The sequence below is a fragment of the Acinonyx jubatus genome, chromosome F2 (assembly GCF_027475565.1).
Source record: "Acinonyx jubatus isolate Ajub_Pintada_27869175 chromosome F2, VMU_Ajub_asm_v1.0, whole genome shotgun sequence".
Lineage (NCBI taxonomy): Eukaryota > Metazoa > Chordata > Mammalia > Carnivora > Felidae > Acinonyx > Acinonyx jubatus.
Genome location: NC_069394.1, coordinates 14,459,312 through 14,484,610, shown reverse-complemented (window position 1 = coordinate 14,484,610; position 25,299 = coordinate 14,459,312).

Sequence of the window (25,299 nt, the reverse complement as noted above, 5' to 3'; positions counted from 1 at the left end):
CTTCTCTATTAATAAAGCTAAGTGTTTTTTTTTTACAACTATGCAACATTTTGTATGTTAAATTCCATAGGAAGAATTGTCAAAGAAGGAGTAATGCTAAATTTTCTTTAGGAAATATTTATATGTAAGTTACTAATATAAATGTCCCAGAAAGTATGTGAAATTCTGGGAATCTGGTGTTCCCTGGTACAATGTTATCAGTCGTAATTCCTACAGTTGTTTTAAAATAGTGTATCCCAGAAATAACCAAATCTCCTTGCCAATCACATTATAATGAACTCTCAACTGATATTTAACCATTGCTAATTTTTAAGTCTTTTGACATTTATAGAGTTATTATTTTACTCTGATGTTTCTGCAAAAATGCTTCATCTTCGAGGAGATTCACAGAAAAGATTCAGATAAGTAGTCTAGGATGCAAGTTTCTGATAACTTTTTTTTTAATTTTTTTTTTCAACTTTTATTTATTTTTGGGACAGAGAGAGAGCATGAACGGGGGAGGGGCAGAGAGAGAGGGAGACACAGGCAGAGAGAGAGGGAGACACAGAATCAGAAACAGGCTCCAAGCTCTGAGCCATCAGCCCAGAGCCTGACGCGGGGCTCGAACCCACGGACCGCGAGATCGTGACCTGGCTGAAGTCGGACGCTTAACCGACTGCGCCACCCAGGCACCCCTAGTTTCTGATAACTTTAATAAGGTCCTCACCCTTGAACTGGGTAAGAATTTCTAAAACTTTGATGGAGAATTGGCAAATTCATAAAACCGGTAACAAAAGCACAAGATCAGCAAGAATTAATCGCAGGAAGTTAATGAATTAATGAAGATAGATGATTATGATTTTTATGACTTCATTTAAAACATTGTTAGTTCTTTAATATTTTGTTTTCTAGATTTAAAGGACCCCTCTTCTCTCTTTTCAACTGTCTTTAACTTAACAGCAATTTAGGAAAGTGTGTCTTTACAACACAGGTTAACAATATCTGTATTTACATAAACTCAGTAAGAATCTGCTCTCCTTGCAACAGGACACAATTGGACAAGTTCTTAGCTTGGGTTGGACAAGTCTTTAAAGAGACTTTAAAAGCCTGAGATTCTTTACGAAAACTTCCAGCAAGACAAATGCAAAAGAACCTATATGGTCGGTCACTATTCTTGTTGCACTTCTGTAAATAATCAGGCCAAGTTTATTTAAACGAGACTTAACCTGGGTCACCTGGATGGCTCAGTCGGTTAAGCATCTGACTTCAGCTCAGGTCATGATCTCAAAGCTCATGAGTTCAAGCCCCTGGAAACTGCTTCAGATTCTGTCTCCCTCTCTCTGCCTCTCCCCTGCTCATTCTCTCTCTCTCTCTCTCTCTCTCTCTCTCTCTCTCTCTCTCTCTAACATAAAAAAGATAGGAGGGGCGCCTGGGTGGTGCAGTCGGTTAAGCGTCCGACTTCAGCCAGGTCACGATCTCGCGGTCCGTGAGTTCGAGCCCCACGTCAGGCTCTGGGCTGATGGCTCAGAGCCTGGAGCCTGCTTCCAATTCTGTGTCTCCCTCTCTCTCTGCCCCTCCCCCGTTCATGCTCTGTCTCTCTCTGTCCCAAAAATAAATAAAAAATGTTGAAAAAAAAATTTTTAAAAAAAGATAGGAAAAAAGTAATAAACTAGCTTAACTCGCAAACAAATTAGTCTTGCTATGTTTGTCTTTCATGGAAATGGAAATGATTGTGGAGAGAAAATTATATTTTGATAATATACTTGCGGATATTAGATTCTGGGCTGTTGATCGTCTTTGAGGTTTTGTTTCCTACCTGTCAGCTGAATGGAGTCCCAGAGTTTTCTAGCTTCCTCTAATATTTGGCTAAAACTCTCCCAACTAACACTTCCATTTTTCGCCCACTCTATTGAGGAATCACTGTGAAACTAAAGCTGTCCTTTTCCTGAAGACATGCAACCTAACAATGGATAATTCGATATAAACTTCAGAGAAATCACCACAACAGCTCATGTGTGGACTACCTTTGTGCCTGTTGCTATGCAGCAGCCACTCAGATCACCAGAGACATTCACACTGCAAACCGGGAAGACTGTCTGAATGCCACCGCTTGCTTGCCCTTGCTCTATCTGAAGACTCTCAGAAACTGACATCTAGAAATCTCAACTGGCTGCTCTCCCAACTCAGAAAATTCGATTTATAATTGGCTCACACTATTAATCTTTGTTTTTCTTTTGTTTCCATAGCAATGCCTCTCAGTAAATTCCCTGCTTGCTCACATCACAGAGGCCTAATGTAGGCAAAAGCCCCGCCCCCCTGCAACACTGTCTCCTGAAATACAACATCCTCAAGTTCAGCCAGTCCTAACTGCTCACTAAGATATGCATTTGCTAATACACCATGGGGTGCCCACGCAAATAACTGAAAATCGTAAACTGATGTAGAAATGTAAAACCCGAATCTGCTTATAACCCAGTTTGGTTTATTGGATTGGCTAAATGCTGGCTCCTGCAAATCCTGGGGAATTTTTCAATCCTTGCCTATTGTTCTTCTTACAGTCATCATATTGACCTGTCTAAGTGCATTTATACCCTGCAAGGTGTTAAATGCCTGTCGGCAACTGACAGACAGCAAATGGTATCCATCAGGATCAGACAACTGGATGAAATCAACAATAATCCCACGAATGATGAAGACGGCGACTACATAGCCCTTGGCCTGATGACTCAACTAATGGAAACAGCAAACGTGTGATTCCTTGGCCCGACTACATCAACGGTGGTAACGGAAAATAATACTATTGTGGCTGGTCAAATTCTTAGCCAGCTGAATGAATGACCAAAACATAGGAATTGTTAAAAATCAGAAACAAATGGAGACTGACCTGGAAAATTCCCCAAGCAGACAAAACCAGTTAAATCATACAAACAAAGCATAAGTTAGCCTATTTTGCAAGGCTAACCTGGATCATTTCTTGCTTATGACTCTGGAAATGATAAGCAAAACTTGAACTGTTTCCCAAGGTTGACATAAGGTAACCACTGAAAATTGTAATATTGTAACCAATCCCTGCAAAGGATAAACAGTCACTGCTTTCTAGCTATATTAGCTGCTTTATAACAATATACCCTTGAGCCTCCTTCCATGTTCTGGTTTAAGTGCCCTGGTTTGCAAACTTTTTGGTGGGTGCACAATAAATTTTTATTAATTACTGCTTCAGTGACTCACTGATTTTAACTGGCTATTTTGAACCTTTGACAAGAGAAAATTTTAACACCCCATTAAAAATCGTAACATAGGCCTGAATAAATGGAGAGATTACTACATCCTTGGAGAGTTTTCCTTAATATGCTAAAGATTTCAATTATCTCCAAAAAAAAAAATTTTTTTTTTTTTTTTTAATTTCACCAGCAGGGCTCCCAGGTGGCTCAGTTTGTTCAGCATCTGACTCTTGATCTCGGCTCAGATCATGATCTCATGGGTTTATGAAATCCAGCCCCACGTCGGCCTCTGCACTGATGGCACAGAGCCTGCTTGGGATTCTCTCTCTCTGCCCCTCCCCTGTTTGCATGCTGTCTCTCTCTCAAAATAAATAAATAAACTGGCTTCTGGGTCCTTCCTCCAAACATCACACTGGATGATCTATGAAATGAGAAGCATGGATCTGAGGAACTTACAACTCTAACCACAAAACAAAAATACAAACAAATTGTGAAAAATACATTCCGGGGGACAAAAGAGGATTCATGATTTAATGTGGATGGAAACTGGCAGTGTGGGGTAGGCAGATGCTAGTACCAGAGTCAGGGAACAGAGTGAGGGGGAGCTATGTTATTTTTAACTTTTTGCTATAGAATAGTTTAAACACAGACAAAAATAAAGACTACTACATGAGACTCCCTTATATCCATAATCCTGCTTTACCAGTTCTCAACTCATGGAAAACTTTGGTAACCTATGTCCCCTACATGCCCTGCTCACTGAAGTAATCTTGCCCAGCTGACTTCAAGAGGCTCTCTTAACATTAATCTTCAAATAATGACTGAGCAATGAGAGGAAATGATGATTTCATTTCACTTATAAATGACCATAACATAAAAATCTTACATACTAGGTGATGAAACTCAATAATTATTTAAAAAGGAATATTTAAGAAGAGTATAAGATGTTTCATAATGCAACTTAGCAGCAACCTATAATACTACTGATCTCTCCTTCCCTCTTCCTTTTTTCTTTTCTTCTGTTTTCTTTTCTTTTTTTTCCCCCTTTGACTTAAAGGACACCACTTTCTCTTGATCTTCCTCTTCATTAAGGAGTTCTTCCTTCTCAGTCTTCTTTTCTGCTTTCTCTTCACTTTCTGAATCTTTGGCATTAAAGTTTGCCAAGGCTATGTCTTCAGACCTCTCCTCTATCTAAACTTACTTCCCAGGTAATCTCAACCATTCTTATGACATGAAATACCATCCGATCGCTGATGATTTCCAAATTTAATCTCTACCTTGGAACTTGTCCCCTGAATTCTAGACACATGTATGCAATCGTCTATTCCATGTTTACATTTTAATGTTTAATAAACACTTTGCATATTCTAACTCAAAATCTTGATCTTCCCTCCTCTACCTGCACAACAGCCTAATGAACCTTCTTTTGCTTTCTTCATCATGGAATATCAATTCCATTCTCCTGGTGCTCAGACCTAAATGCTGGATTCATCTAAAATTCCCACTGTCTTTCATAACTCGATGTCCAGTCTTTCAGAAATCCTGTTTAATATGCCTTCAAACACTACCCCACAGCCATCACTTGTTTCAACACTTAAGGATTTCTCCTTTGGATTCTTGTAAAGCCTCCTAACTGATCTCCTTAAACTTGCCCCTTAAACCTATTCTCTACATCACAGCTAGAGGTTTGTTTGTTGTTTTTGTTTTTTGTTTTTTTTTTCTGTCTTTTAATAAACTTTATTTTGTAGAGCAATTTTAGGTGCACAGGAAAATGGAGCAGGAAGTACAGAAAGTTGCCATGTTCTCCATGCCCCGTACATACACAGCCTCTCCCAACTAGAGAGGTCTGTTTGCTGCAGTTGATGAACCTACGTTGACATACCATAATCACCCCAAGTCTATAGCTTACACTGGGGCTCATTCCTGGTGCCGTACTTTCCACGGGTTTTGACAAATGTAAAACAACATGTATCCACAATGGTAGTATCATAAAGAATAGTTTCACTGCCCTAAAAATCCTCTGTATACTGTCTATTCATCCCTGCCTCCCTCGAATTCCTGGCAATCATTGATCATTTGACTCTGTCCATAGTTTTGCCTTTTCCAGAATGTAATAGAGTTGAAATCATACACCATGCAGCCTTTTTAGATTGGCTTTTTTTCTTAGCAATATGCATTTGGGTTTCCTGCATGTCTTTTCAAGGGTCGATAGCCATTTTTTTTTTTTTTTAGCACTAAATAAATATTCCATTGTCTAGATATACCAGTTCGTTTATCCATTCACCTACTGAAGAGCATCTTGGTTGCTTCCAAGTTTTGGCAACTGTGAATAAAGTTCCTAAAAACATCTGTGAATAACTTATTTTTTTTTTCAACTCATTTGGGTAAATACCAAGGAGTCTGATTGCTGAATCATATTGTCAAGAGTATGTTTTGTTTTGTAAAAAGTGACGGACTATTTTCCAAAGTGGATGCACCATTTTGCATTTCCACCAGCAGGGGATGAGAATTTCTGTTTCTCAGCACCTTCAGTATTTGATGCTTTTAGCTTTTAGTGTATAGATTTTCACCACTCTGATAAATGTGGAGTGTTATCTCATTATTTTAAATTGCAAGTCTCTAGTGACATATGATGTTGAGCATCTTTTCAGACACTTATTCACCATCTGTATATTTTATTGTATGAGATTTCTGTTCAGATCATTTTCAATCAGATTGTTCATTTTCTTATTATTGAATTCTTAGAGCCTTTTAAACTGTATATTAGATTAAAATTAAATTAAAAAATAGGGGCACCTGGGTGGCTCACTGGATTAAGCATCTGACTCTGAATTCTGGCTCAGGACATGATCTCATGGTTTGTGAGTTTGAGCCCCGCATCTGACTCTGTGCTGACAGTGTGGAGCCTGCTTGGGATTCTTTCTTTCTCCCTCTCTCTCTGCCCTTCCCCTGCTCATTCTCTCTCTCCCCCTCTTTCTCAAAAATAAATAAACTTAAAAAAATAAAAATAAATAAATAATAAAATGTATGTTGGTTAGGTCATGTTACTGCTATCCTCAAAATAATAATAACTCATATTTATGCTTCACCAGGAATTGTTCTAAGTGCTTTTCATATGGCATTCCCTAATTTTTAATACGCACTTTTTTTTTTATCTTTCCACATTTTAACATTATTTAAATTGGGTTGTATCTCACTATTGTTGGCCAAGCAGTAGTCATAATGCAACTGTCATTGCTGATGTGTGCGCATGAAAAGTTGCAGGTTTCAGTGTATGGAAGAAAATCTCAGGGACAACAGTAGAGCATTCCTCTAGAAATTGCATCACCAATGCTCTTACTGGAAGCAAGAATGATATTGGATGGAAAAACACAAACATAGACAACACTGAATGAAAACCTGTAGAAAGCTTAAAGGTTACCAATTTTTGGAAACATTTTAATCAATTCATGTAAATTTTAGTTGAGACGCTGTGGGGGTTACCCTATGATTGTGGGAAAACTATAAATAGACCAATCATCACCAAGGCTGACACTCAGCCTTAAATCATTTCAATACCTGTTTACATCTAGTTGATCTGTTCTTTTCTCTGTCACCATCAGAGCAAAACATAAACATCCTCTGGAGAAAGAAAATATTATTCAAAGTCTTTTCAATTCTTTGCATACAACTCCAGAATACAATAAAAACCACCAGGCATATAGAAAGAAGAAATAAATGAAAGAAAAACTTCAGGTGATACAAATATTGGAGTTATCAAACAAGGAGATTAAAATCATGTGACAGACATGTTCAGGAAAACAGAATACAAGATAGGTACCATCACCTGAAAAATGAATCAAATACAAATTGTAGCATTGAAAAAAGCGGTTGATAATTCAGAGCTTAATAGTTAAGAATGCAGAATGAATGCAAAAGAAGAAAGAATTATAGAACGGCGTGGTCGATTAGTGCAAAGTATTTAGACCAGCCCCTTGGTTTTCTAGCAGATGATCTAGGCTCAGAAAAGTTAAGTTATTGCATCAAAATTCCCTCACTGTCTGATGCCAGAGCTGAGCCTGGAGTTGAGTTCCATGACTCCACCCCCAGTGCTCATCATATAATGTCTCACACTTAAAACATTTTCCTCCCAGAAAGTCTGATCTCTCCAGAACTGTATTCCCTCTACAGAGACCCCAGAGAAGCTGGTAGCTGGAGCTCATCTGCAACCTCCTGACTCTGAAGAGAAGACAATTTAGCCTGGAATTATAAGTGGGGTGTTAGCTCTAAAATGTACCTGTGAAAGCCTAAATGGTTCTCACCACTTGGTTCTCAAGAGTGCACTGGACCCATACATACTGAACAATGTCTGGAGATATTTTGGCCACGACTAGGGGGATGCTACTGCCATCTACATAAAGGCCAGAATTGTTGATAAATATTCTATAATGTACAGAATAGTCACCCACAGAATACAGATGATCTGGCCCACAGTCTTTGTAAGGCCAAGGTTGAGAAACCCTGATCTAGACCAAGTCACAGAGTGGAAACTAAAAAGGATAGCAAAGAAAAGAGAATAAGGGACATATGGGACACAGTTGAAAGATCTAAAGTGTGGATAATTGGAGTCCCATAATGAGATGACATAAAGAATGGATGGGGGCAATAATATTCAAAGGGGTCCAGGCCAAGAATATTCCCAAACTCAAAAATGCCCTCAAGACACAGACTCAACAGAGTCTTGAAACTCCAAGTATGATCACATCACAGTAAAATTCCTAAAAATGAAAAGCAAAACATCATCAATGCATTTAGAGGAAAAAAAAAAAAAAGAAATCCTACTTTCAAAGGAATAAAAGATTGACATCAGATCCTTCAAGTCTTTAAAGGACTGTAAACTTAGCATTCTATACCTAGTGAAAATGCCCTTTAAAAATGAGGGGGAAAATTAAAATGAAGGGAAAATAAAAATGTTTTCAGATAAAATAAAATCTATAAGAATACAAATCTAGGGGTCGCTTGTCAGTCAATTAAGTGTTCAACTCTTGATTTCAGAACAGCTCATGATCTCGCAGTTGGTGAGTTCCAGCCCAGTGTAGGGTTCTGAGCTGATAGGGCCAAGGCTGCTTGGGATTCTCTCCCCCTCTCTCTGCCCCTCTTCTGCTCATGTTCTCTCTCTGTCTCTCTCCTCCTCTCTCAAAAATAAACTTTAAATAAAAAAAAAAAAAGAGTGCAATTCTGAGTTAAAAGAAACATAAAATGGAGTGCCTGGGTGGCTCAGTGGGTTAAGCGGCTGACTTGGTTTCAGCTCAGATCATGATCTCACAGTTTCGTGGGTTTGAGCCCCACATGGGGCTCTGCATTGGCAGCGTGGAGCCTGCTTGGGAATCTCTCTCTTTCCTTCTCTCTCTGCCTGCCTGCCCCCCCCCCCAACCCCACTCACGTTGTCTCTATCTCTCTCAAAGTAAATAAATAAACTTAAAAAAATTCAAAGAAACATAAAGTATCATCTTTAGGCAGAAGGAAAATGATTCCAGAGAGAAACAGAAATTCAGAAAGAAATATAATCTGCTTAAAGGAGTAAATGTATGGATAAATGTAAAAGAACATTTACTCCATTAAACACTTATAGCAGTGGCTTGTGAGGTGTATATTTAAAATTAAATTTCATAAAAACAAGAGAAAAAAAGATGGACAAAGGTTTGTCTTAGTCAGCTTGGGTTGCTATAACAAAATAGCCTAGGCTGGGCAGTTTGAACAATAGACCTTTATTTCTCAAAGTCATGGAGCCTAGGAGCCTGAGGTCAAGGTACCAGCAAAACTGGGTTCTTGCTGAGAACACTCTTCCTGGTTTGCAGAAGGCTGCCTTCTTAATGTGTCCTCACATGGCAGAAAGAGAGAAAGAGAGAGAGAAGACACAAGCTCTCTGGGTTCTTCTCAGGATGGCACTAACCCCATTCATGGGGGTTCCACCCTCATGACCTCATCTAAACCTAATTACCTCCAGAAGGCCCCAGGACACTTGGGTGGCTCAGTCATTTGAGTGTTTGACTCTTGATTTTGGATCGAGTCGTGATCCCGGATTGTGGGATTGAGTCCTTTGACAGATTCCATGCTGAACATGGAGTCTGCTTGGGATTCTCTCTCTCTCCCTCTGCCCCTCTCCTGATTGCACACACACTGTCTCTCTCAAAAGAATAAAAATAAAAGATAAAATAAATAATAAGAAGTTCCCACCTCCAGTATCATCACATTGTGGGTTAGAGCTTCAACATATGAACTTTGGAGGACAAAAAGTATTCAACCCATGCCAGAGGTTATGTGGAATTCAAGTGTTATTGTGAACTTGTATTGTTTGGGATGTGGTCAAGTTCAAGTGAAAAATATGTTTATTACTTTGATTGTGGTGATGGCTTCACAGGCGTATGCATATGTCCAAATTCATAAAATTGCAGACATTAGAAAGGTGCAAGTTTTGTATAGCAATTGTATCTCAATAAAACTGTTTTTAATAAATAAAAGCATAGGCTATTTGAACAGGATGTTTATCAAATTCTATCAAACTGATGGGTATAGGACCCTTTATCAAGGACAGAATATATTTGATTTTTAAGTGCAAATGGGATAATTACCAAAATTGATTATGTAGTAGTCCCTAACACACATTTCTTTTTGAATAACATAACACATATCTATTCCATTTTTTTTGGTTAATTTTTTTAACTGTGCACTTACGGTGAACTTCCTTTTCCTCTCCTGCCTCCTCTGTGTAACAACTAAGACCTTACCTGTCAAGAGCGATTTTTAAAATGAACCTATTAAGACAAAATTATCATTAAAAGGAGTTCCAATTATGAGCTTTCAGAAAGACAAGGAGTGGTGATTATTGGTTTTTCTCTAAACAAAGGCTTGTTTATTTTCCAAAATGTATTAGAAATAAAGTGTATAACCAACCATACCATACGGATTCATATGTTTAAGTTCAAGAGTGTTTTGAAGATACATGTGTTTTAAATTCTGCCCCTTTCTACAAGGAAGGGCTTTCTGCTAGTATTGCTAAGGAAGGATTTTTGGTTCTGTTTCACACAAAGACTATAAACTGAACTAAATGGGACCCAATGGGTCACAGTAAATCTACTCATTTACAACTATCTCTTATGAAGGATGTTTTTGGATAGTGAGAATGCCCAACACACTATTTCAAAGAAGTTGACAAAATCTGAAAACCAGGAGAAGAAAGAATTGAAGAGTGGTAGCAACATCTTCTAACAGGTTATGTGCAACTCACGTGTAATTCCCATCTTTTTCAGCCCATTTTCCAAAGGGCCAAGATGACAGCTCCACAAAATATATTACTTTACATTACATTACAAAGCACAAAGGCACAGACTTACAGAAACCCACTTACAGAAGCTCCCAGACTCTCCCAATTGCAAACATCTGGGGACTGACACCTTCGGACTTTGGTTACCTTGCAATGGCCTCTGTAGGAACTTTTCTCTAAGTGTTCTACTGGCTTCTCTTTCTGCACCTCTGCTTTCTCTTCCTCCCAGTACAGTACTTCCTTGACACATTCCTACTTGGCCCAAGACCCTACTCGGTCTACACAAGAGGACATCTTTATTTCATTCCAAATGTAGTGGAAGCAGGAAAAGGCTCACTTAAACTGCTTTCCTTAAGGGTCTCTAGACATTTTCTCAGGCATCAGAAGTCCCAAGGAAGGCTCCACCTGGCAATAGCAATTCATATCTTTATCTGAAACATTTTAATACTGCTTGGCATTTAAGTGTAGGCCTAGGCTGCTGTCCAATGTTCCAATACCCTGGCAGCCAGATTGCAAAGCTCACTATCTGACACGTCCTCAAGTTCCTGTGGGAGTGAGAAGTTCAGAGAAGAACCTGCCTGCTCTTAACAATGGGATTTTCATCCCCATCGAGTCTTTCCATACTTCATTCTGTCCACATTTCATGATTACATAATCTAGCCTCACCAATAAAACATCCTCTTAACTTTTCCTTTGAACCCAAATCACATGTTTCTGTGGGTCCTTCAAAGTTCTTTTAAATTGCCTTATCTTTAGGAAGGTCTAAATAATTTGTCCTTGTTTATATCATGCTTGCCCAACAGTGGCTAACAGCAGGTAAAGGCTAAGCCAGGTTCTTTCATATTGGTATGGGCAGTTGAATAGAAAGCAACTCTCACCTCATCTTGTTTGAGATTCTGAAGGCATTGTTTAAAACTCCAATACTATATTTCTGAAACAGATTATTGAGGTGCCAGGGTTCATGTTCATATGACTTCTGAGCTTTCGTCTGTGTCTCCATCACCATCCTCTTTGATAGTATAAACATTCAAAAGCAGAAACTAAATAGAAAATAATAGATTAGCTGAACACAAATAATTTGTAATTTCTATGTAAATCTTTAGAACTTTTTGGTCATAACGTCAACTTCTCATGGGCTTCCACTCCCATTACCAACCTCCAAAATACTAAGAAAATCAAAGGAGATTTCCACTGAAAATCACACAACACATTTACATTTATATAAAATGTAAATAAAACAAATGAAAGTAAACAAACAAAAAGTCCTCCAAATCTGTTTTTTAAAAGATTTTTCCTGTCATTACAGCTTGAAATCACCACTATTGTAAATGAGAACAAGATCTTACTAGGTAAAGATAGAAGTAATTGTAGGCATCCTTTATGGCCCAACTGAAGCCTAGAGACAAAACATTTACTGGGACACCAGTCTTCAGGGTCATGTGATGTTTTCTGCAATATTTATGTGCAACTCAAGTCCATGTGCAGAAAATTTAGAAAGTTGAATTGCTAAAGTAATTTGAAGTTTCACTAGGCAAGAATGACAGGAGTATAATAGGGCAGTACTGTGTTAAGGGCTTTGTGTACATTGTCATATTCCAATACTCAAAATTGTTCTTGGATATAATAATTATTTTTTAAAAAATATTAATTTTTGAGAGAGAACATGAATGGGGCAAGGGGAGAGAGAGAGGGAGACAGAGAAGCCCAAGAAGTCTCCGTGATGTTAGCGCAGAGCCCTAAGTGGCGCTAGAACTCACCAACCATGAGATCACGACCTGAGCTAAAATCAAGAGTCACCGCTTAACTGGCTGAGCCACCCGGGCGCCCCAAGAATGTAATAATTACTATTATCCCTATTTTGTAGATAAGGATATTGAGTTTCAGCAAGGGTAAATAACTTGCTTATAGTCTCACAGCTGTAAGTAATGGCTGATATTCTAACTGTGGTCTCTCTGAGATTAATGTCACACATTGACTGCTTCACTATATAGAGGTAGGAGGAAACGAATAAGATAAAGTGAACAGGTCTGTGGAGAAGTGGTCTCAGTGTGGTTGAACGATAGGATTAGTAGGAGTACATTAGTTACACACACACACACACACACACACACACACAGGAATAGAGATCTAAATAGAAATTGGAGGTTAAATTTAGGATTTCAGAAATGGTCCCGTTTTCAATAAAAAGAGTGACCAATTCTGTGATTAAAGTGGGTTGAATAAAAACACTTTTTGCAAAGGAGAAAAAAGAAGTGGGAAGCAAGGGTATTGGCTATGTCATCCATTTTGAGGCTCAAGTTACCAGAATAATGGCTGCCATTGAGTTGGAGGGGATATGGTAAGTCTATTTCCAAAATCTTTATTAAAGGAGAAGTCAGGGTAGAAAACAGTGAAGAGAAGATATAGAATATATAGGGCTGAATGAGACAAAGTTAATGAATTAGGGATTTTCTCCTAAGACTGGAAGAGTAATTGTCTAAGAAGCCTTATGACTGGACAAGAAAGATATGAGTTCTGACTTATAACCTTGAGATTTGTGAGGTATATAATGTGTGACTGCAGCACATATTACTTCCCATTTAGCACTTAACTCGTGGTTTTTGAGGGTCAGGAATCTGGCCATGGTTTAGCTGAATTCTCAGCTTTAGGATCTCTCCCAAGCTGCAATCAAGATGTCAGCCAAGGCTGGGGTTTCATCTGAAGGCTCAATTGGGGAAGGACGTACTTTCAAGCTCACATGGCTGTTGATAGAATTTTAGTTCCTCAATGTCTATTGGATTGAGGGCCTCAGTTCCTATGTGACTGTAATTGGAGGATGCAAATTTCTTGCCATGTGGGTCCCTCCTACATGGCGGTTTGTTTCATCAGAGTCAAAAGGGAAGAAGAGTCTGTTAGCAAGATGGAACTCATAATCTTGTAACCTAATCGTGAAAATAACATCCCATCACTTTTGCTATTTCTATTAGTTAGAAACAAGTCACTAGGCCAGGCTATACTCAAAGAGAGAGGATTACACAAGAGTGTGTATTCCAGGAGGCAGGAGTCCCTGGGGATCATATTAGGGGCTGCCTGCCACCTGGTATAAGAGGAAATGAGAAGCCTTTGTTTGAAAAGAGGGTAGGGAAGTCAGCATCCTCAGAGATCAGCCAGGTATCAGTTAAGATCAGGAATTATAGGGAACATCAAGTGGGAGTTTGATGACTCATGTTGAGATAGTGATTCTAGTAGGTACAGAAGAAAAACTTGAGAGAGAAGAACACTTGGAAATCGGGTAAGAGAAAAAAGAAGCACAGAGGAATAAGACTAAGAATTCTGTGAAGAAAAAGAGTTTAAGGCACACATACTGATTCGTTCCCAAAAGTGAGTTATTATATGCATTGGCTAAAAAACAAACAAAAACAAAAATTAAAGAAAAAAAATAGTCTGGAATTAAAGGTATAACTTCTAACAACTACAACAAACTAGTTGATCACATGGTGGCCAAACCAATGTCTTTGAAACCCTCTCACATTCCCTGCTGTCCTTATCAGCTCAGATATGTTCATATTCTTCATAGTATGGATAACTCTACAGATCCTAAGACACAAATGAGGCAATGCTGTTAAGAGGATGGAGAAGGAAATATACAAACAGGTCAACCCAACTGGGAAAGATGTTGTCATGCCTGGTTATCCAAATGGATTCAGGGATCATGTGCTGATTTTACAGCTTCTTCTGCTTTGTTAATAAAATATAAATTGAGATCTTACATTTTCAAATTCCTGGTAAATGATGGAAAAATCAAGGAATTAGAGCCTGGTATGCTTTGCCAGAAACCATGACCATGTTGGGGTGGCAACCTTCAATTCCTATATACCATTGAATCGTATCCCTGAGGAACTCTTTTCACTGCCCTTCTGATTTCAAATCCTGTGAATTGCTATGCACACACAGAAAGATTGGTGTCCACTGATTCAGAACACTTATTCCCATCCCATTTGCTTCCACATTCTCAAAAATCTATATTTACTTTAAAGCCAACATTATGGAACGTGGATGGAATTAGATGTTTAAGGCTTGTCAATTCTCCAATCACTTATAATTAAAAGATGAAATCAACCCCTTGTCCCAAACTTTCTTTTGTATTACTAGTAATGAGTACACTGTCTGTAAGAATACAAAATATCCCTCTTTTACTGGTATTCTCTCTAGGAAAGTCATTTTAGGATTTTTTATTATCACTTTTGAGATATTCTAATAATTATTTAGCATTCAAAGGGAGTTACCAGGCTATGGGCCTTAGGCCTTTGGAGACATGGGGATTAGGGAGTTTTTGAAAGTGATTCCATTGACTTTAAAAACATTATTGAACAAATATTATCAAAAGTTCTGGCATTCAGTGGGATGTTTCTTTGTCTTTTTATCCGTCCATTGGGTACCTTCTAAAAAGAATCCTTAGTGACTGAATCAAACACCAAAGTGCCAACTTGTTAGGAATTGACCAGAAGTGCAAAACGAGAATAATATCCCTTTGTTTCTTTTCATATAAAGCAAGTTTGTGAGTAGGGGTAGGGGGGTGAAGAGAGGGAGGCCAAACCCCACAGAGTCTGTTCCTTTATTTGGATAGCTTTGAGGAAGAAGCATTGCTTTGTGTCTTTTGTCATTTTCCTTCTAAAACAGGAGATTTTTCTAACATGCTAAAACACTAAGGTAATACTGGCAATAAAATTAGAAAAATTTTCTTTGGGGGAAAATACAAAGATTCTGGAACAAATTTATTAGAACTGAGGAGATGGGTGCTGTTCTAAGTTTGTTAGAACTTGTGAATGTCTTGTCACTTTGTGTATGGTTTCAAAAGAACAAAGGTTTTTGTTCTACTAACCTAGCTTTTCTGCAAAAATATAAACCATTCAATTCTTCACATCTATTTCCCAGGTTCAATTAACCATCAATAGCTCTCACGCACACTTACCATTTATGTGTTTATATAAAATTAACTGATGTTTCATATCCATTTCAAAGGAGAAAATGGAGCACATTCGTTGTGTTTCTATTTACATTTCCAAGTTCAAGGCAATCCATGCATTGGTTTTAATAAAACATTTTATGTTAACTTAAGTAAGAGCTTACATATCGCTCTTGAACCCTCATCTACTATAATACAGTGAACAATTTTAAATTTGAAATATAATTTTATTTAAGTTTATTTATTTATTTTTAGAGACACAGAGACAGCATGAGTGGGGGAGGGCCAGAGAGGGAGAGAGAGAGGATCCCAAGCAGGCTCTGTACTGTCAGTGCTGATCCTGATGCATGGCTTGAACTCACGACACTTGAGACCAGGACCTGAGCTGCAACCAAGAGTTGGACACTTCAGTGACTGAGCCACCCAGGCACTCCTCGAATATAATTTAAAAGTATATATAAGGGGTGCCTAGTCGGTTCAATCGGTTAAGCATCCAGCTCTTGGTTTTAGCTCAGGTCATGATCTCATGTTTTGTGAGCTCAAGCCTTGTGTCGGGCTCCACGCTGACAGCCCAGAGCCTGCTTAGGATTCTCTCTCTCCCTCTCTCTCTGCCCCTCCCTGCATTCTCTCTCTTTCTCTCTCTCAAAATAAGTAAATAAACACTTAAAAATATATATAGGACTAATTTTATCTATTATCTTACTCAGTGTAGAATGTTTGGTCATATAAACAAGTTGGTTTTAGCAGAAGAAAACATAGAAACATACTGCAAAATTTTCCTATTAGTTCAATGCTATGAAATTACTGCCATAAATAAAGTAGAACAGCCACTATTTGAAACAGAAGGAGAGGAGGAGTCAAGATGGCAGAACAGCATGGAAGTTTTTTGTGTCTTGCACCCATGAAATACAGCCAGACCAACACTAAACCATCCTACACACCTAGAAAACCGATTGGAGGATTTACACAACAATCTGCACAACCTGAACCTGAACCACAGAATTCAGCAGGTACGCGGCACAGAGAAGTGAACTTGGGGAGCGGGAATGCACAGAAAGGGAGGTGCTTTTGTGAGCAGAGAGAGGACAGAGACTGGAGGGGGGAAGAATACAGGACAAGCACCCCTCCCCAAAAGCAGCTGGAGAGAAAGTGGAAAATTGGAAACAGCCTCAGGGACTAAACTAAAAAGGGAGAAAGGAAAAAGGAGAGGGTTTAAATTCCATTAAGACTGTAAACAAGGGGAGCGCAAAGGCTGCAACTCTGCAGCTCCATACCTGGCGGTGCTCTGGTGGAAGGGCGAATCCCCAGGAGCAGAGTGGGGTCTGGGAGGTTCTAAGGCCACACAGGGAAAAGCGGTTCCACTGCTGGAAGGACATTTGGTAGAGATTGTGAGGCCACCTGGGCCCAGCAGACCCCAGAAAATGGCTACATTCGCTGGTGCTGGAACAAGGTCGTTAAGGGTGAAGCCTGGTGCCAGAAGCCTGGTGCCAGGTCGTTAAGGGTGAAGCTGGTGTGGTGATTTTCCAGAATCCCTGAAACGCTGCTGCTACACCATCTCGTAAATTTTTTCTGGGGCGGGCTGGCACCTGGCTGCAGTCTCGGGGCACCAGCAGCAGCAGGGTCCAGTGGGCATTCCTGGGTGCAGCCGACATTCAGCCATTGCTCATTGGCCATCAGTTGGTGAGACCCTCCCACAGAGGGGCAGAACGGGTCAAAGACGCAGTCCTTCCAAAACAAGGGGCCGGGGAAAACAGCCGCATCTGAGACAAAACTCTGGAGAGAGGTACTGCCTGGGGCTTGGTCACAGACAGTGGAAAAGCGGGGAGTGGACGAAAGCTGAAGACAGAGGACGGGTGCACAATTGCTGATCAGGGAGAACAGAGTTCCGATACTAGAGACTGGGTAGCTGGGTAACGCCATTGTCACCGCTCCTGCGCATGCGCATACACACCCATAAGCGCCACAAGACTCTACCCTAGTAGTCCAGTAGCGCCATCTAGTGGAGAACGGAGCCTTTACACTGAGCCCTGCCCAACTGGGCCAACCTCGCTCTTCCAGAACACAAGTCTCACCACCTGCTTAGTTTATGGACTATAAAGCACTTCATAGTCTGACTTCTAGAGGAAAATGAAGTAATTTCAGTCCTATTTCAATCTGTTACCAGATCCATTTATTCAATCTTCTTTCTTTCTTTTTTCTCTTTTTCACTTTTCTTTTTCTTGAATACAGAAAGAGAAAAAAATCATTTTTATTTTCAATTTTTGTTAAAAATATTTTTCTTTAATTTTTTACTATAATTTTTACTTTTGTGTAAATTTTTTCAAGTTCTATTTTACTTCCATCATTTTATTTTAGACTACTTCAGTGTATTCACTTTTTCAAATTTTCAAACGATTTCCTTTTTTTCCCTTTTTTCTCTTTTTTGTTTCTTTTCTTTTTCTTGAATACAGAAAGAGAAAAAATTCATTTTTATTTTTAATTTTTATTAAAAATATTTTTCTTTAATTTTTTCCTACAATATCTTTACTTTTGTGTAAATTTTTTCAAATCCTATTTTACTCCCATCATCTGATTTTAGTGTACTTTAGTGTATTTATCTTTTCAAATTCTCAAATGATTTCCTCCCCCCCTTTTTTTCTCTAACCTGTCAAACCACTTTCAAAACCCAGGCCAAAACACACCTAGGATCTAGCATCATTTATTCAATTTTGTGTGTGTGTGTGTGTTTAATTTTGTAATTTTAATATTTTTTTAATTTTAATTTTTTCTACCTCATTAATTCCTTTTCTCCTTTAAAAATGACAACATGAAGGAATTCACCCCAAAAAAAGAACACAAAGAAACGACAGCCAGGGATTTAACCAACACAGATACAAGCAAGATGTCTGAACCAGAATTTAGAATCACGATAATAAGAATACTAGCTGGAGTCAAAAATAGATTAGAATCCCTTTCTGCAGAGATAAAAGAAGTAAAAACTAGTCAGATTGAAATAAAAAAACGCTATAACTGAGCTGCAATCACGGATGGATGCAGCGGCGGCAGGGATGGACAAGGCAGAACAGAGAATCAGCGATATAGAGGACAAACATAGAGAATAATGAAGCAGAAAAAAAGAGGGAGATTAAGGCAAAAGAGCATGAGTTAAGAATTAGAGAAATCGGTGACTCATTAAAAAGGAGTCCCAGAAGATGAAGAGAGAGAAATAGGGGTAGAAGGGTTATGTGAGCAAATCATAGTGGAAAAAGTTTCCTAACCTGGGGACAGACACAGACATCAAAATCCAGGAAGCACAGAGGACCCCCATTAAATTCAACAAAAACCGACCATCAGCAAGGCATATCATAGTCAAATTCACAAAATACTCAGGCAAGGAGAGAATCATGAAAGCAGCAAGGGAAAAAAAGTCCCTAACCTACCAGGGAAGACAGATCAGGTTTGCAGCAGACCTAGCCACAGAAACTTGGCAGGCCAGAAAGGTGTGGCAGAATATATGCAGTGGGCTGAATCAGAAAAATATGCGGCCAAGAATTCTTTATCCAGCAAGGCTCTCATTCAAAATAGGAGAGATTAAAAGTTTCCCAGACAAACAAAAATCAAAGGAGTTTGTGACCACTAAACCAGCCCTGCAAGAAATTGTAAGGGGGACTCTCTGAGGGGAGAAAAGATAAAAATATAAATAAATAAATAAATAAATAAATAAATAAATAAATAAATACCAAAAGCAACAAAGATTAGAAAGGACCAGAGAACACCACCAGAAACTCCAACTCTGGAAGCATCATAATGGCCATAAATTCATATCTTTCAGTACTCACTCTAAACATCAATAGACTCAATGCTCCAATCAAAAGACATAGAGTAACATATTGGATAAGAAAACAAGATCCATCTATATGCTGTTTACAAGAGACCCACTTTAGACCTAAAGACACCTACAGATTGAAAATAAGGGGGTGGAGAACCATCTATCATGCTAATGGTCACCAAAAGAAAGCCGGAGTAGCCATACTTATATCAGACAATCTAGACTTTAAAATAAAGCCTGGATCAAGAGATGCAGAAGGGCATTATATCATAATCAAGGGGTGTATCCACCAAGAAGACCTAACAATTGAAATAGGAGAGTCTTTAAAGCAGCAGCCTGACATTTTTCCTCCCAAGTTTCATATTTCCTTTGCTTTTTTTTATGATTTCATTATTTCTACCACCTTGTTGGTCTCAGGATCAATTTCTTTGCCTTCAATATTGTGGCCTAATTTGGGGGTGGAATAGGGAAAGCCTTCCTTTGATTCCCCTTAACAATGGTGAGTAGTATTAAATAACCAAAATAATGTTACTCAGTAGTAGGGACAACATAATGAAAAGTTGTAAGTGAATCATTACAAACATAAATGCAATCAAGTTCTCTAAATACAGATTCTTTATTCTCTTCATTAAGATTACTATATTTTACTTCTCAAAAGATGTCAATAGGGATGTTGCTTATCGCTCTTGAACTCCCTAAAATTGGCCTGTGCTCTGTCCCTTGAAAGCTAATTTTTATTGACTCAGTGCCTTCAAGCCCAGGTAAAGAGGACTCTCTATTCCTGCCTCCTGCCCCCAATCCTGCTCCAGTCTTTTCTGAGGGAGGACACCCATTCATTCAACACCTATTTATAACATGCTTGCTTGTATGCCAGAGTTCTAAGTGCTAGGCATTCAGCAGTAAACAGGATAGATAAGATCTATAACTCTTACTCTTATGGATTTAAAAAAAATTTTTTTTGCATTTATTTATTTTTTGAGAGACATAGAGAGACAGAGCACAAGTTGGGGAGGGGCAGCGAGAGAAGGAGACACAGGTTCCGAAGCAGGCTCCAGGCCTTGAGCTGTCAGCCCAGAGCCCGACACAGGGCTCAAACTCACAAACCATGAGATCGTAACCTGAGCCGAGGTTGGACGCTCCACTGACTGAGCCCCCAAGAGCCCCAACATGGGGAAAGGCAAAATCAGACCCCAAAAAAATGAATAACTTCCAAGAGCGACCCAAAAGAAGAACAACATGAAATGATGGAGAGGAACCAAGGTCAGAGAAGGGAAACTGCTCCAGCAACATTGTTCCAGAGAGCTCCTCTGGGAAGGCTAAGTTTGAGCTGACACAGGAATGGGGAGAAAGAGCCATGTGTGAGAAAATCTAGGGTCAAGACATCAAGGTGGAGGGAGCAACAACTAACTAAGACTGTTGAAGCTGGCAGTGTACTAGATCAGAGAGAAGACCAGTATGGCTACAGCACGGTGAACCAGAAGTCCCACATGAGGTGAAAATAGTCAGGGGACAGGGGCGCCTGGGTGGCGCAGTCGGTTGGGCATCCGACTTCAGCCAGGTCACGATCTCGCGGTCCGGGAGTTCGAGCCCCGCATCGGGCTCTGGGCTGATGGCTCAGAGCCTGGAGCCTGTTTCCGATTCTGTGTCTCCCTCTCTCTCTGCCCCTCCCCCGTTCATGCTCTGTCTCTCTCTGTCCCAAAAATAAATAAACGTTGAAAAAAAAATTAAAAAAAAAAAAGAAAAAAAAAAAGAAAATAGTCAGGGGACAGATCTGGCGGGTCACAGTAAGGAGTTCAGATTTTCTTCTAACTGCCATCAGAAGCCACTATATATACACCAGTGCTCCATCAAAACAAACAACATTGATTACTCTTAGTAGATTTTTACTTCCAACAATAGTTCATACTTACCACAATCTACCAAATTTTCCACAGCAAACATGCACTCATTTATCATGCCCCACTAACAGGAGTCACAGATTCTGAGAGACATGGTTTATTTCTAGTGTGAGAGTGGGAAAATACACGAGTCTAGAACATTCTGTTGTGACTCAAGCAAAGCAGTTCTCCAAGACTAACAGTGACATGTCAAGACAGGGACACTGAAAGGCTAAATGGTTGGCAATTTGATCACTAAAAAAAAGAAAGAAAGAAAGAAAAAAAGATTATAACACATTGACTATTTTTCTTGAAAAGTCTCTAGTGTTAAAAGATAAACTGAGGCATATTAAAATTTTAAGAGTGTGAGTAAAAGTCCTTTCAAGTCAGGCAGCATCAGACTGGAAGTGCTTAGAAGTACTCCACTGACGGGACCTTGAGGGGGGAGATTTTACTGAGAAAAGGTAGAAGCAAAGTAAGGAAATTATTGACTGGCTATAGTTTGTAGCTTTGTTGGCTGTTAGTGATTTGTTGTCTTTAGGTTTCAATTTCCTAACTTTGAGGCAGGCTTAGATTTTGGATTTCGTGGCATTAGTCCACCATGGTGTTAGAGCCATGTAGTGATTGATATTCCTTAATCATGGGGGGAAAAGGGGAGAAGGAAGGAGGGGAAAAGTTGGGTATTTTTTAATGTTTATTTATTTTGTGAGAGAGGAGAGTGTGCAAACAGGGGAGGGGCAGAGAGAGAGGGAGAGAGAGATAATCCCTAATGGACTCCACACTCACAGCACAGAGCCTGAAGAGGGGCTCAATTTCCATCTCACAACTTAGAGATCATAACCTGAGCCAAAATTAAGAGTTGGAAGCTTAACCGACTGAGCCCCTCAGGTGCCCCAACAAGAAAGTTATTTTTAAAGAAGAACGTCAAGTAAAAATAGAAACAAAGGTAGTATTAAAAAAAAAATTGCAACTTCTCTCTTCCACCCACCCCAATGTAACAAGTGATTGAGGAAACAATCATCCGTGGTGATTCTTGGGTAAAAGATTTTGAAGAACCGGATATTTACAGGATAATCAAAGTGCTATGTTATTGGTTACTTATTAATTACAAGGGAAAATGTTTCATTACAAGAACAATTTAATCACATGATCAAACAGCATCACTGATATTGAAAACACAAAAATAAACGAATATCATGTGCCTCTTGATGTGATGGTTAAAAGATAATATTAAAAACAATTAAATATTAAAAATCAGATTATGACTAACTCAGATATAAAACAAATTCATCAAAAAATTTAGTTAACTTATTAATCAGTAAGAGAACCAGGCAGATGTTATAATTGACTCATAAAAGAATTCAAGGGAGGTGCCTGGGTGGCTCAGTTAGTTAAGGACGGACTTCTGGCTCAGGTGGTGATCTCGCCTTGAAAGTTTGAGCCTCCCGTCCCGCCCTGTGCTGACAGCTTGGAGCCTGGAGCCTGCTTTGGATTATGAGCCTCCCTATATGTCTGCCCCATCCTCTCTTTCTCTCTCTCTCTCTCTCTCTCTCTCTCTCTCTCTCTCTCTCTCGCTGTCTCTCAAAAATAAAATAAAACATTAAGAAAAATTTTTAAAAAAGAGAATTCAAGGAACAGATGCATTTATAGATCATGATTATGGAAACTGATGTGCAAATGTTGGGAATGCTGGTTTTCCTGCTGGGAGATTGAGAGCAGAAGGAAGGGAAAGACAATTGAACCTCTTGGTTGGGGCCATAATTTGCGCATCTATAGTCAAGAATTAGGGTACATTGTTATGTTATCTGTAATTTACACACTGTTTAGATAGCTTCCATAGAATCAGAATCAAATGGCCCAGAGGGATTCCTTTAGACAGTGCACGGTTTTCAATTGAAGCCCAACGTTTTAGTAAGAAATGTACAATATTAATAATGGACCATTTTTGCCAAAAACATTTCATCTGAATTTGGTCAGACAAAACTAGAATATAGCACATTCTATACAATATCTAGCCTCAACCCAATTAAAACAGTTGATGTCATGAAAAACTACAAAACCGTAGGGAGAATATTCTTGACTGTAGCGGAATAAGAAGCATAATAACTATATATGGTGGATAAACCTTGACTGGATCTGGATTCAACAAAAAATACAGAATATATTTGGGAGGATACTCAAGAAAAATAATATATGGACTTCAAACTAGTTGATGTTATTGAATCAGTGTCAATTTTCTTAACTTATAGTGGTTTTGTGGTTATATAGGTAAAATTCTTCAGTCTTAGGTTGTGGTGTGAGGAACAAAGGCAAAAACGAAATGTAGATAAAATTAAACTTCTTTATAACCTGCAGCCCATTGACAAATACTTGAGTCCAGCAGAGTAAAGCATTCCTCCAGGAACTCCCAACTGTCTTAATGTTGATGCTTTACTAGAGGAAAAAACAACCTTAGTTTGGCTATAGTTAGGTCTCCAGGACCCTGTGAGTCTTCCTTAGCATCTGAAAGTCCTTTTGGGAGACTTCCCCTTGGCTTTACTTCCCCCAGCTCCCAAGTATATAATCAGTCACTCCTCACAACCCAATGCAGGTCTTTCTGCCCATGGGACATATTCCCATGCTTTGATATACACACTTTTTTGCACCGAACACATCTCAAGAATTCCTCCTTCGCCGGCTGCCAACACCAACATTTTCCACATCAGGCTGTAGATGCTCAAGTATCAGGATTGACATGTAACCATGTCCCGCATACTTCAAATGTTTCCAAGCAAAAGATAATAATGCACATACAGAGAACAAATTGATCAAAATGTTAACTAATTGGTGAATCTAGTTGACAAATACATAAATCTTTCTTAAACTATTTTCATAGTTTCATGTCCACTGAACTATGAATTTTTAAAACAGATTTGCAACTTTTAGTACAAAAAAGTTAAGGAAAAAGGTAAAACACTGTTTTTAGAATAAAACAATGTTTATAAAAACGAGTGTAAAAAACAATACATATTAAATATGTTGCTATAAAAATATATGAATCAATGATACTAATATACTTAGAGACAGATATGAGAGAGAGAGATTCACGGACAGATTGATTTAATGCAGGAGGTACATGTCAATCAACTATTTGTACATAATAACCTCCATTTGGTCCCCATGTCAGACTTACCCTGCATCAAGGAGTCTCAAGTCTTCTCAAGTAAAAGATGTCTTTTTAATGTGAAAAAAGTTACTAATATTGTCATTGTCAGTTTCTAGTATCTATTGATTTAAAAAAATACATAATGACAAATGCACCCATGAATTCAAGAAATGCTTTAAAATGAATTTCTATGTCATTAAGCACAAGACTATTTCCATAAATGTGTGTATTGGGAATTCATATGTGGATGAGGCATTGTATTTGGTTAGTTTAGAGGCTATTTAGAATGTAGAATGATTATGGGTTCTACTTTTGTTTTTTTAGCATTCTGTAGACAAAATAAAATGAATTCAAATGGGAAAAAAAACTTTAGATGGTGATACAGAAGAGCTTATTTTTGTTCTATCATCAAACATTCTCTTGGACAGGAAGATTAAAATTTGGTTTACTTGTTCTTAACACATTTAGGAGTTACCAAAGACAGAGCCCGGGGTTCTGGAGTAAGTGTGATGTGGAATAAATTTTGATTTCATGATTGTCCTTTCTGGATGCTGGTCCCTAGAAAAATTGCTTGGTTCCCCTCAGTCATGGTTTCATCATCTGAAATGAAATGGTAACGACAAAAAAAGATAATAATACCAAACTTTCTGGGGTAATTGTATTTTTCTTCATTATTTTTCATTTGTTCATGTATTTATTAGACCTTACCATACTTCCAAAAGGATTTGGAGCAACATAATGGTATCCTGGGATGAAAGGACAATTCTTGGAATGTGTTTATAAATAATAGAAGTACAACAACTTTGGTTTCTTTCTTCCTCCTCTGTCTTCCTATTTTAAACGTTAGGATTGATAACTCTGTGATCTTGAGCATTTAACTTTATTTCCGAACTTTGGTATTACCTTTTGTAAAATGGGGATAGATTCATTAAAATCTTGGAATTTCGGAGTGAGATGACCTGTTTCTATGAACTTGAGCAAATTATTGAACATTATCATTCCACAAGTTCTCACCTATAAA